At 43.5% G+C, this 13,603-nt stretch overlaps 1 protein-coding gene across 5 annotated transcripts in view; it reads right to left on the reverse strand.

The window, feature by feature from the left end:
* Nucleotides 1–13,360, reverse strand: part of LOC103178951 (tyrosine-protein kinase Fyn) — a 146,638-nt gene extending 133,278 nt beyond the window's left edge. For 3 of the 5 annotated variants that reach the window (XM_042333720.1, XM_042333721.1, XM_042333722.1), the window contains exon 1: nt 13,148–13,355. The gene's annotated coding sequence lies outside the window, so the exon portion shown is untranslated. Of the gene's footprint in view, nt 1–13,147 lie in introns of all 5 variants that reach the window. The other 2 variants (XM_042333724.1, XM_042333723.1) reach the window with 2 other exon arrangements.
* Nucleotides 13,361–13,603: the final 243 nt, after the last annotated feature.

Here is a 13,603-nt window from a genome sequence, read left to right on the forward strand (position 1 = left end):
TCAGATTTCCCTTTTATCTTTACAGAAGCAAAGAAAGAGGCCACTTAGAAGCCACTGTACATTTTACATATGCAATGATTACAGTCTCTGTATCTCACAAGTCAGCATTCAGAAGGCAAGTGGCACAACCTGTCAAAACAAACAACTTTAGCACCATCTCATCAGTCTTAAGAACTGCTCATAGATTGTTTTCTGTGCACACATTCTTGGGGGGAATAGTTTTTTTGTAACAATATTTTTGGAGCTTAGTAAGTTTTATAGATGTAACATTGCGTGTTTCACAGTTTGTAATACACTTTCAGGCTTTGAAACTAACAGAAGTATGAAACAGAAAATCAATCAGACTATTGAACTTGCTTCTTCAAACCTGTGAAGATGTAAAATATACACAATTTTAAACAAACTTCGTGAAAATGCATCTAAGATTTTCCGAGGTACTGAAGTGATATGCAGGACAACAATCCCTTTATTGACAAATAATGTTTAAAATAAGCTCTGCTGTTGCCTGTACACAAAGCAGGGGTACATTTCACAGGTATTTCCCAGCAGGGACCTTCCAGCCCATTAAGTCTTTCATTCACAGAAATTAGGGTATAACAAGGTCATCTCAAGCCTTCTTGATGAATTGACAGGTCTAACTAACCGCAAATATTTCCTTGGGTTATTGTTCCTGTCTGGCTTAGCCAGTCACTTCTCATACTTTCTCCTCAACTTCAAAAGATTGAAGAGATCCTATTGATGCCGATGTTCTGTTGTCTTGTCTGGCAGACATCAGGACCTGAACCCATTAGGCTTCTAATCGGGAACTTTTAGTCCCAAAACCTTTTTTGAGTTGATTGCGCTACCAGAGGATGTTTTATTGAATGAACAAACAGCTTGCTCTGAGAGCCATTACAGACTGAATGGGCTGAATAGCCTACTTCTGCACTGTAAATCTCTAGGACTCTAAGTACGTGTAATAAAGGGATAATAGATGCAAGTACTGTAATCCAATGGCCATTTCTTGGTTATTGTTTGGGGATTTTATTTATATATGACTGCAGAGATAATCCTACACATAGCTGTAACTTTTGGCCTGAGCAACTAGAGTCTACTTTGCTGCATTATTCATTTGTACAAATTAGTTACAGGAAGGAAAACAAGAGCTAAATGTCAAAACTAATGCCACGATCTTTTGTTTTGGCTCGTGTTATCTTTAACTTCAGAATAATGGTTAGATACTAAACTTGGACAATTTTTAAAAAAATATCTAGTATTTACCCATCAAGTCTTTTGCTTATTGCAAAATTAAATTTTCCAGAAATGTTAATCTGATCACATCTTCACAAGGGGTCATCAGACAGACGAAATTACAATACATTTCAGATACAAAACACGTTTACAGCTTCTCGACAAATACTAAGCTCTCATTCAATTTGCACACAGCAAAGTTCCACAAACAGCCATGAAGCCATATTCCCTCTATTTTTAAATAGAGGCGTTGGATCTTTAACATCCACTTGAATAGGCAGATGGGTCTTTGCACCTCTAACAAAACAAAACTCCCTCAATATTGCACTGTAGTGTTAGCTAGGCTATGAGCTCGAAGTCCCAGCAAGGACGTTCTGAATCAGTGAAGAGAGCGCTATCAATTGAATCAGGCTGATACTTTTTTTTCAAAAATTAAGTGATTAAATAAATTAATCAAAATGAATCCATTCACAATGGGCAGGTTTCTCAATAAGATGAGCCACAGTGTGTCCAATTTTCAAAAGACTTGCAATTCTGTAATTGTACTTTAAACTTCCAGCTTTTCTTATAGGGAGTTGTAATTTTGAGCTATTGCTGTACAATCTTGTATTTAGGATATTGATGTGTCGGGCAAGTGAAGTTCTAAAGAACCCCTGACATTTGCAAGCAGTCCATTTTAGAATGTTAAAAATCAGGATTTATTTTAACCAGGACCCCAATATTTTTGTGCAAACACCAGATAGCACACAAAATGATTTTTGAACACCATTTAAAATCTAATCTATTTGATTTGAATTATTACACCGAATTATTACAAGCCACAACTCTCTCTCTATATATATGTGTGTGTGTGCATATATATATATATATACACACACACACAGTGGTATATATACACACAGTGGTATATATATTATATAAATAGTGGTTTATTTCATCTGAAAAAAATGCATTCTGAATACATTTGCAAAAATCCCTCCCCCTCCCCAATACAAATTGACTGACACCCATTTCAAACAAGGAAGATCACAATTCTGCAAACAACATCAAAGTACGACTTTTTAAATGTTTTTTTTCTCTATAGATGCACAAACATCTGTCATCTAATGCAACAAAACAACCTATAATAATTTGATTTACTTCAAGGAACTGTAAAATAAATGTTTCTAAGAGTTTTTCCCTCCACCTTCAAAACTTTTTTTTAAAGAAAATATTTGTAACTAATGTTGCAACATAAGAAGAGCAAAATGTTCTGTATCCGAATTTCAAGGATGTTTTCAGGGTACAGTACTTTAAACTGATAATTAGTCACTCCAAGGGAAAAGGGCTCAGTGATGAGTTATCCGGAGTGAAGAGTTAGGCATATGTATTTATACATATATAAATGTGGTAAGGATATTGACAACATGATGATTTAGGTGGTAGTGACGAGTTAAGCCAGGGTCAGGCTATCAGGAGTTTACTATATATAACCCTTTACTCCTAATAATGCAACTTAAACGTAGTTCTAAGTTTAATACTTTATTTGGATGTACATTCTAAAAAAAGTTGTGCAGCAATAAATAAGGAAAGATGTTTGTGCATTTACAGAGAAAAAACATTTTGAAATTTCTAGTTTGATGCTTTTAGCATGAACTGTGAGCTTCCTTAGTTGAAACTGAAGTCCATCAATTTTTTTCAGGCGAGGAAAAATATCATAATAATCCTTCCGTATGATATAGTGCCTTATCACGTTGTTGGAACGTCTCAAAGCACTTCACAGGAGACATCTCAATGACAAGACTATATCAAATGAAAGGATTATTATTATATCCCACTGGCTGAAAAAAATGTAATGTGGATAGACTATGTATGTTGTGGGGGAAACAGGGCAGCAGTTGCACACAGCAACGTCCCACAGTCATGGATTGATTGACCAATTTTATTTGGAGGATTATTGGCCAGCACACTGGGAGAAACTCCTTTCTCTTTTCAAATAGTGCACAAATTCTTATGACTCGTGTTGACTTAAATCATCACATTTTAATTATTCAGACAGCGATAATCAAGTTCACAGAGCCAGGATGTTCTGTTTATACAGCAACATGCATGATACAGAGAGGTAACAATCTGGAGAAAATAATTAGTTACAGGAGTTTCTTCCAGTCTTAGTTTATTTTCTTCTTGTATTCTTCTTTCCCACATCTGAAGAGTTTCAGCTATATTTATATCCACTTGGTTGTTTGATGCTTCCTTCAACTCTAATCATCCAGCTTATATAATTTCCTCAATTTTACTTTCATCCCACAAAACCATTTAATTTAAAAAATCCTTCTTGCTCCTTCCCGTCGCTTGACCACATTTGCAAAAACATGGACTTTGATAAGGAAAGATAGCTTTGCCCTCAATTTCCTCCAATTTTGATCCAATGCAGTCCCTACTATCCACAAATACTGTTCCACCTGTCATCCAAGTATCCAACCAAGTAAATTTATCGATACACTTGAAAGCATATCAGTCAAAGACTTGAAATAGAGACACCATTAATTCCCAGCAAGGTTACAGAAGTTACAAAGTACAATCATTAACAAAATTTCACTTAAAGGTATAATATAGCAGATGTTGAATAATTTCCATTACAGGCAAAATACATAGTAGTACAACAGTATACTAGTCAATAAACAAGATTTCACCCATCTACAACATTAAAATAATTCTAAGTATACATTTCATGCTGGCAACACTCATCAATAGAATATATGCGTCATTCTTATGTGAGACCAACTTCACTCGGAAACATCATTATTTTTCAGATGAAATCAACAATTCTTTCCTCTGGACTAATGTTTCTCTAGTCTAGCACAGTTTAACATAATTATCTTCTACAGGAGTTATCTGATTCAAACACATATCAATATGACAGTTGGAAAGGAATGGGTAAGATTATACAGTCTTAGATTTGAAAAAGTAAAACTTTGAAAATTAGGGAAAGGCCCTATTCACCTCAAAGAAATGTGGCACATTAATCTATAAATTGGATTTATAAAATGTAACCATAAGATAAATGGGCTCTTGAATTATTTTGCAAACAGTACTTAAGATTTGAATTATTTGGGGGAGGGGGTAGAAAGGGCAAGTAAGCCGGGTCTCCTTTGAGCTCGGCTGCGCTGGCTCCAATGTGACATACTTGGCAACAAAATGTCAGATATGAGACAACCCTCAGCTAGTCTGGTTCCTGAGCCAAGTGGGTCCACTGTATTCCAAGGCACTGACCAGCAATGCTGGCTGTTTGCAGGACTTGGTGAAGACTGGGAGGAGGGATTCTTCGCATTCAGCTCCTGTTAACCTCTCAAATCAAAGCTCCAATGAATAGGATGATCCTAGCTAACAAGGAGCAGGAAGCTTGCCACACAATGTTCTCATTGGAAATCTTGCAGTTTAATCTGGTTGAGCTCCAGCATTAATCCAATTCCCACTTTAAATCCCCAAGCCTTAGACCTGATCAACCTGTTCCTAGTACTCTAGAATTTCTCCAGGGAAAGAGTGTGCATCCATTTCAGTCTCATTCAAATTTCTATGTAATGATGGAATACACATGTGGAACTCAGTCTGGTTTCGTTATTCTTAAGAATAGTGATGGGTTTCCACATTTGTCAGATACCTTGTTGACGTAAAAAAACACTGAATTCATACTGGTAAGCATACATTCTTCAACTGTAACAGAGAATAAAGTACCTTTTACTAAAAAAGGTAAAATCCTGCTGTTCATATGTTCATAGAGCTCTTGCACACCTAATCTTACATATTGCAATCTAAAATATTATTAAGTGCACCCATCTCAAACCCACATCCTGTAGCACTAGCTGAACAGCAGAAACAAGTTAGACTTTAGAGACCCACATCCCACAATCATTCATTGAGGTAACACTTTCATGCAATTATTTTCCATTTGAGGGTTTCTGTATAAGTCAGTACAATAACAAGGATCAGTTGATAGCTACAATAGAGCTGTGACAGTTAAAACTAAATGAGTTTAGTATTCAAAATTAACAAGAAATAATTGTTCATAAGCCAATTGATAATCGTGGTATTAATCAGTAAATCATTCAGACACACAGAGAAATCAAGAACTAGTCAGAGAAGCATGGAGACAAAATTGAACCAGTGTGCCTCTTACCACTTTTGTCAATTTTAAACTGGCAGCATGTTCAGTTACGAAGTAGCAACATGCATCTGCTAATAAAATCCACAGGTATATGGGCGGAAAAGAAATTATTTGATAAAGCAACTTTAATTAAAAAAACTATTTAAACAAGCCACTGTAAAAATTCTCGAAAAACAAAAAAAAAATTGAAATGTTAGCTGAGACTCTGTTCTTGACTCTCTTCCATTACATTCAGCTACGAGGAACCCTCAACAACAGGGAGGCAAGGAATGTTCGATCAGCTAATGATGCACACCACGTAAGCAAGTGGTTGAACTCCTGCTCTGNAAAAAAATCAGCAGACCTCTGACATGCGTTCAATTGGAAGCAATGAAATGCATCTTCACTTTTGGGAGCAGATCAGCTGAGTGCCTGGCATACGCTATAATCGGAACAAGCTGTGGCTTGTTCTCTTGACGTCAATGCTTTGCTGTTGTAAGCGGCTGGATTCACATTCGACAATTACATTCATTTTAGGATGGTTTTATGAACGGTCAATAGTTTGATCATACAGAAAATTTCTTATCACAGAATTAAGCAGACAACAGAATTCTTTGGATTCACTTGCAACAGTATTGCAGCCAGAACCCAGAAATAAATGACTTGTAGATTTAGACCCATGTTTACTGACTGCCGTCTCGAGTACCCATCGGACTCAGATACCTCCAGGGATGGGAAATGTTCACAACTAGTTATGGCAAGTGGCTTATAGTGGAAAGTTTGACTAGTTTACTTCAGCTCCACAATAATGAAAATTATAACCCTTCTATTGAAAAGTATAGTATTGCAGTACATGCAATACCAAGTCTGTTTTACCCCTCTCCTTAGTTTTATTAAAAAGTTTTAAACAAATATTTATCCTTGTCTGAAATAATCCTGCTTTCATCATGTAATCCTATTACCAAAAGACCAACAAATGATTAATGATATGGTTGGCATCAATCAGCAATTTTCAACTTTATGATCCAAGGAAGTAATCTTGCATGAGTTACACAGGATATAAACCTACAGAATGGCTTTTCAGGGTCTCAAGCAGGGATGGCCAACTTGGCGTGACTACTTTATGCACGGGTAACGCAAGTTGGCCTAAAGGAAGGAACAGTTAATTTTTAGGAGTCAATTTCTCTCTCTCATATTATACATATTATAAATATATAATGTATATAAATATATAATGTATATAAATATATTATGTATGTATGTACATATATAAATAAATTAAATATATATATTCACAACATTTGTAAGTTTTGTTTTGAACAGTCGACCTCCTTCTCCCTCCAGCACTCACTCTAACCATGAACAAACAACCAAAGGCAAAATCCTTACTTTTTAAAAAAATTAAGTAACCAATAATATTTATATAGTGAACGTCAAACACAGTATCAAGAAGCAGCTTCATTGCCAATGCCTTCGTGTGCGACAAAGACAGATGCAGCTACACATTTCAAGCAAAAGCATTTAAAAATGCACAATCTGACGCTACACATTCCTATCTGCTTACAGTCCTATTGTTGTACATTTCACTCACAGCATGTTTTTGCCAAGGGGAAAAGAAAAATAATTTAATATTCCACAATACCAACATGCTGTAAAAACAACACATTTTAGCCCAAAAGCCAGCAGTTCCATTCCAAACACTCAGAAGATAATCTCGCAAAGTACAGCTGTGGCTGAACCATACTCAAACGCACAATACTGTATCAGCATCTGTTAATGGATGCACGCCACTACATAAATCATCGGCTTTTTGTTCCTTACACACAAGCTTTGCATTTTCTGTTAGTTCATTAACAATATGAAACAACCGTTAACCAACAGAGGCCTTCTGCAGGGCTGTGCTAACCAATCACAGTACTTTAATTATCCTAACAATCATCTACAGTATTTGGCCGCATAGAATTTTTCAGAAAATTGGCATAAAAATCTTGCTTCATGTGGCGTAATACCTTGCAATGTAATAGATTATCTCATCAACCACACTGTAATCAAATTACTGTTTTATCCCAATTTGTTTGTTAAGAAAGACGTGCATTTTTAAATGAATTGACATAACTGTATCAAAAGGATTGATGCTAGCACTGGAGAATGGTATGTTTCCCAACTGACACCCAGAATCACCAGCAAACACAACACAGCTAGATGCAGAATACAGTTCTCAGTAGCCCATCCCGACCGTAGCCCAAAAATTCCACCTAATCTTTAGCTTGGAAGGTCATTTTGTTTTAAGATGTAAGACTGCACAGAAATTAAAGATCACAAAGCCCCACGTCAAGATTTTGAGCTCGCAGTTCTTCAGTGACATCCAATGCAGTGGTGGGGGCCCTGGATTAATGAAGTTGCCTTCCTCCAAATGATATATTAAACTCAGACTCTGTCTGCCTGTTAAGATCCCATGACAAATATTCACAAAAAGAAAGGAGTTTCTCTTGGTGTTACAAATAGTCACCACATTCTCAGAAAACTCTGAAGCACTTGGAGACATTTTGATAAGTTGATAAGCTTGCATTTGTTATATGCAAGGACTATTATTAATAATGATTTTTATTATTAACAATTATTATTATTAATTAATAATAATTATTAAGCACTTTGAGGCGTCTCGAAGACGTGATAAGGCGCTATATCAAATGCAGTTGTTGTTATTATTAATTAATAATAACAACAACTGCATTTGATATAGCGCCTTATCACGTTTTCGAGACGTCTCAAAGTGCTTCACAGAATATACTGTAAATCAAATTGAATGTATATTTTGTTGGCGAAACACGGCAGCCAATATCCCACAAACAGTCATGGATTGAAGTGCCCAATTTTTTTTATATAAAGGAATTATTACCCACGGAAAAGCGATCCGCAATTCGACTTAACAACCAGGTTCCTACTTACTGCTAGGTAAACCGAGGTGTGTGGAGTATGGAGACTTGCCAAACATTTCGCCCTGATGGGAATTGAACCCAGGTCTCTCGCTTGTGAGGCAAGCGTTCTAACCACTGAGATATAGGACTCCAACAGTAAAATTCAGCCTTATTTTGGTGCCCATTTTTCCCCACAATTCTTAAAAAGAATTGGATTGCAAATTAACAACAGTAACTTGTATTTATATAGTGCCCTTCGCATGGGGTAGCATCCCAGAGTCCTTGACAGTGGCGGAGTCTGACACCGAGCTAGGGATAGAGGGTGGGTGGGGGGGGTGAACGCAAGCATGATCAAAAGGAAGGTCTTTAGGCAGGATTTGAAAGTGGGCAGGGAGGGACAAGGCAGAGGGACTGAGGGAAGAGAGTTCCAGAGTTTCAGGTGTAGTGGCTGAAGGCACGGCCATCGACGGTAGAGCGGAGGCAACAAAGCAAAAACAGGAGGCCAGAGTCAGACGAGTGGAGGCAGTGGGTGGTGGAGTGGAGGGTAAGTGGAGGCAGCGGGTGGTGGTGTGGAGGGTAAAGTAGGGAGGTACGAAGGCATAAAGGGATTAAGACCAAATTTAAGTATGTTTCACAATTCTGCTTGAACTTAAATTTTATGCCTAAGTGTTTTACAGCCTAAATTAAATGGAATTTTAAGGCTCTGGACCTTCATGGTAGTTCACATCCTCCATCCTTTTGGCCTCTGGACTGTGAATTATGAACATTATTCTGGTAGTAAATCAAATTTAAGATCTTCTCAATCTTAACTCACTACCATAGGTACCCATATAAATTTGAACTCCATTCCATAATACAGAGGTAAAAAAATGGTTTTGCATATTTCTTGTAACTACCACATAAACCACCTCTTTAAAGTTCTTGCATTCTTTTGTCTCATCATTCCTTTTAGCATCTGTTGTATATTTCCAGGTCACTTTTTATTCTAGTGTCTAAATTTTAGTGATGAATGTAAACCTGTATCTTCTATACCCTGTTTTATTGCTAACTTGCACTTCAAAGATGTGAAAATGTATGGTGGCAGTTTGGCAACAGTTATGATTCCACTTACACCTAAAAGACACAAACTATCTTTCGTCCCTCAACATATTCATTCACTGGTTACCTGTTCTCAGAAGCTTGTTTACACTTCAAATCAGTTTGTTTTGAAATCTGAACTGATTCCCAACCTTGATGGCAATACAGAAAAATAAAACAGTATTTGGTTTCCAAACTATTAATTCTAAAAATGTACATTGCAGGTCTAAATGTTTATACTTAAAAGGCCACAGACTATCTTCAACAAGGTGATATTTTATGCATGGCTTACAAATATAGGGTTTAGGAAATAGGAATACATATCGAAACAATCCAATAGGAAAACACGTAATATTGTTTCTGCACAAAAAATAACAGATCCTATGTTGCAATGCTTCTGTGCATTTTGTAAACAAGGCACACAAATATAAAAAAAACCTTGGGGTCAGGATATCTCTTTACATACACACACGCACGTGTATATATATATATATATACACACACACATTTAAAAAAACACATCAGGCTGTAGATGATACGGAGAATTCGCGCAAAAATTCTATAGAAAAGGAAATACTGTTTAATCTCAAACTGTGGCACCGCTTCTCCTGTGGCCACTGCACCTGTGTGTGTGAGAGCCTCAGTGCTCAGCCAATTCCTCCACAAAACATCTCACTCCAGTTATTCCACACACACACACACACAATAATTTTCGAGGGAAGGCCGAGATGTATTAAGAGGGTTTGGAGAAATCTACTCTGTCACGATTTCCAGTCCATTAAAACACACACACAGACAGACACACACACAGACAGACACACAGACACACACACAGACAGACACACACACCACAGGCTTGGGGTCCGGAGTGCAGTAACTTCAGCCGCAAAACATTGCGGGAAATCAAACCAACTCGAAAGGTAATGTTTCCAATGTGAACTTGGGATATTATTCAAACCGAGATATTAGTATTATTATTATTATTGAAACCTTTTACCCCAATAAAGGACGCGGAGTTTATATTTTTATTTGCGGTCGCCGTGTGAAAAGGTTTGGTCAGTCAGACAGGGGGTCAAGAGACCTTGTTGCAATGGGGAAGGGATGCAGTGACAAGCCCTGGGGGGGAGGGATGCAGTGACAAGCCCTGGGGGGGGGGGGGGGGGTAGGGGAGGGATGCAGTGACAAGCCCTTGGGGGGGGTAGGGGAGGGATGCAGTGACAAGGGGGGGGGGGGGAGGGAGGGATGCAGTGACAAGCCCTGGGGGGGGGGGTAGGGGAGGGATGCAGTGACAAGCCCTGGGGGGGGGGGGGGGGGTGGGGGGAGGGATGCAGTGACAAGCCCTGGGTGGGGGGGGGGTAGGGGAGGGATGCAGTGACAAGCCCTGGGGTGGGGGGGTAGGGTGGATGGGACAGTGACAACGCCTGGGGGGGGGGGGTAGGGGAGGGATGCAGTGACAAGCCCTGGGGGGGGGGGGGGGGGATGCAGTGACAAGCCCTGGGGGGGCAGTGAGTGAGGAGCAGAGACCCAGACGGCCTGGAGCAGAGATTGGGGGCTGATACCCGGTGTGGCTGCGGCTCAGGCTGTGCCTGGGAGCAAAGCCCCAGTGAGCAGCAAACTCAACACCCGGGCGAGGAGACAGACAGACACCAGACAGACAGACCGACAGACAGACAGACAGAGGCGGAGCACATAAATATATAACTTGCAATATTAATTAAAGCACCTTTTTTTTTGCAACAGCGTCGAAGGGAAACGGGCCCAATGCCCCCCCACCTCTCTCTCTCTCTCTCCCCCTCCCTCTCCCCTCCTCCTCTCCCCCCCCCCCTCCCTCTCTCCCTCCCTCTCTCCCTCCCTCCCCCCCTCCCTCCTCCCTCTCTCCCCTCCCTCCCCTCCCTCCTCTCTCTCTCCCCTCTCTCCTCTCCTCTCTCCCCTCCTCTCCTCCTCTCCTCTCTCCCCCCTCTCTCTCTCTCTCCCTCCTCTCTCCCCCCTCCCTCTCTCTCTCCTCTCTCCCCTCTCCCCTCTCCCACTCTCTCTCTCTCCCCTCCTCTCTCCTCTCCTCTCTCCCCCCCTCCTCTCTCTCTCTCCCTCCCTCTCTTCCCCCCTCCTCTCTCTCTCCCTCTCTCCTCCCTCCTCTCTCTCTCTCTCCCTCTCTCCCCCCTCCTCTCTCTCTCTCTCTCTCCTCTCTCCCCCCTCCCTCTCTCTCTCCCTCTCTCCCCCTCCTCTCTCTCCCCTCTCCCTCCCCTCTCCCCCCTCTCCCCTCTCTCTCTCCCTCCCTCCCCCCTCTCTCTCTCTCCTCCCTCTCTCTCTCTCCTCCCTCTCCCTCTCTCTCTCTTCCTCCCTCTCTCCCCCCCTCTCTCTCTCTCTCTCCCCCCCTCCTCTCTCCTCCTCTCTCCCCCCTCCCTCTCTCTCTCCCCCTCCTCTCCCCTCTCTCCCCCCCTCCCTCTCTTTCTCCCCTCCTCTCTCTCTCTCCCTCCCTCTCTCCCCCTCCCTCTCTCTCCATCCTCCTCTCTCTCCTCTCTCTCCCTCCTCTCTCCCCCCTGTTATTTCTATTATTTATTTCTCTTGAAATAACGGTCCCTGTGTGTCTGCAAACGCCGCCGCCCTCCCCCTCCCCTCCCCTTTCCCTCTCAAATAAAACAGCTTCCCCCCCCCCCACACACACACACAGCAAAAACCAAACCGAGATGGCTGGAAACTCCCATAAAAGAAACCTCGAAAGAAACCCCCTCGTTTTATATGAAAAAAAACTCATATATATACACATATATATTTTTTTAAAAAACACAGAAAAATAGCACAATAACATCGGTGTTGATGGCGATGCATTTGGGAAGACATTCCCGCAGGGAGGCTAGGGCTGGGCTGGGCAGGGCAGGGCAGGGCTGGGCAGGGCTGGGCAGGGCTGGGCCAGGGCTGGGCTGGGCAGGGCAGGGTTGGCAGGGCTGGGCAGGGCTGGGCAGGGCTGGGCGGGTGGGCAGGCTGGGCAGGGCAGGGCAGGGCTGGGCAGCTGGGCTGGGCAGGGCTGGGCAGGGCTGGGCAGGGGTGGGCAGGGCAGGCAGGGCTGGGGTGGGCTGGGCAGGGGGGGTGGGCTGGGCTGGGCTGGGCAGGGCAGGGCTGGGTAGGGCAGGGTTGGGCTGGGCAGGGTGGGCTGGGCTGGGCCAGGGCAGGGCATGGGCAGGGCTGGGCAGGGCTGGGCTGGGCGCAGGGCTGGGCTGGGGCATGGGCTGGGCAGGCTGGGCTGGGCTGGGCAGGGCAGGGTGGGCTGGGAGGGCTGGGCTGGGCAGGGCAGGGGTTGGCTGGGCTGGGCTGGGCAGGGCAGGGCTGGGCTGGGTAAGGCAGGGCTGGGCAGGGTGGGCTGGGCAGGGCTGGGCTGGGCTGGGGCAGGGCAGTGGGGGCTGGGCTGGGCTGGGTAGGGCAGGGCTGGGCAGGGTTGGGCTGGGCAGGGCTGGGCTGGGCTGGGCAGGGCTGGGCAGGGCAGGGCTGGGCAGGGCAGGGCTGGTTGTGGTGGCTGGGCGGCTGGGCTGGGGACGCTGGGGATGGGGTGGGGGATGTGCGAGGTGGCGGCGCAGCTCTCTCATTCATCAAAACTCCCTTCCCTCCACAAGGCGCACCGCTGGAGCCGGGTCGCTGATGCACGTACACCGGCACAGGCACAGCACCTCAATCCATCCCGGCACCCGGCACCGGCACAGCCACAGCCACCGGCACAGCCACCGGCACAGCCACAGCCACAGCCACGGGCACAGACAGAGGACAGACAGCACAGCGCGGAATACAAGCAAAGCAGCCGGTGACTTACCCGGGGAGCCAGCGGGGCCGGCACTCACATCTCCTGAGAGCCACTGAGGGAGGGAGTGAGCGAGTGCCCCTCCTCTGGCTGAGCTGTGCACAGAGAGCCCCAACCCCTCCCCTCCCCTCTCTCTCTCACACACACACCGCTCGCTCCGCTCTTTGTGTCAGAGCGAACCCCGACCTCACACACTAACTTGCTGGACTCAGTCCGGGCGGCGAGGAACCACCGAACTTCGTAGCAGCGGAAGTGTCGTCGCTGCGCAAAGCCGTTAACGTCATCGAGGTGTAGAACGCAGGGAATCCCCGGAGAGGAGCGTCTCGTGCAGCTCCAGTGCAGTGTGGGGAGAGGCTGAGCCTCAGTCACTGACTGTCTGACTGCAGCTCCAGTGTAGTGTGGGGAGAGGCTCAGTCACTGACTGACTGCAGCTCCAGTGCAGTGTGGGGAGAGGCTGAGGCTCAGTCA

Source organism: Callorhinchus milii, unplaced genomic scaffold, assembly GCF_018977255.1.
Source record: "Callorhinchus milii isolate IMCB2004 unplaced genomic scaffold, IMCB_Cmil_1.0 Scaffold3, whole genome shotgun sequence".
NCBI lineage: Eukaryota > Metazoa > Chordata > Chondrichthyes > Chimaeriformes > Callorhinchidae > Callorhinchus > Callorhinchus milii.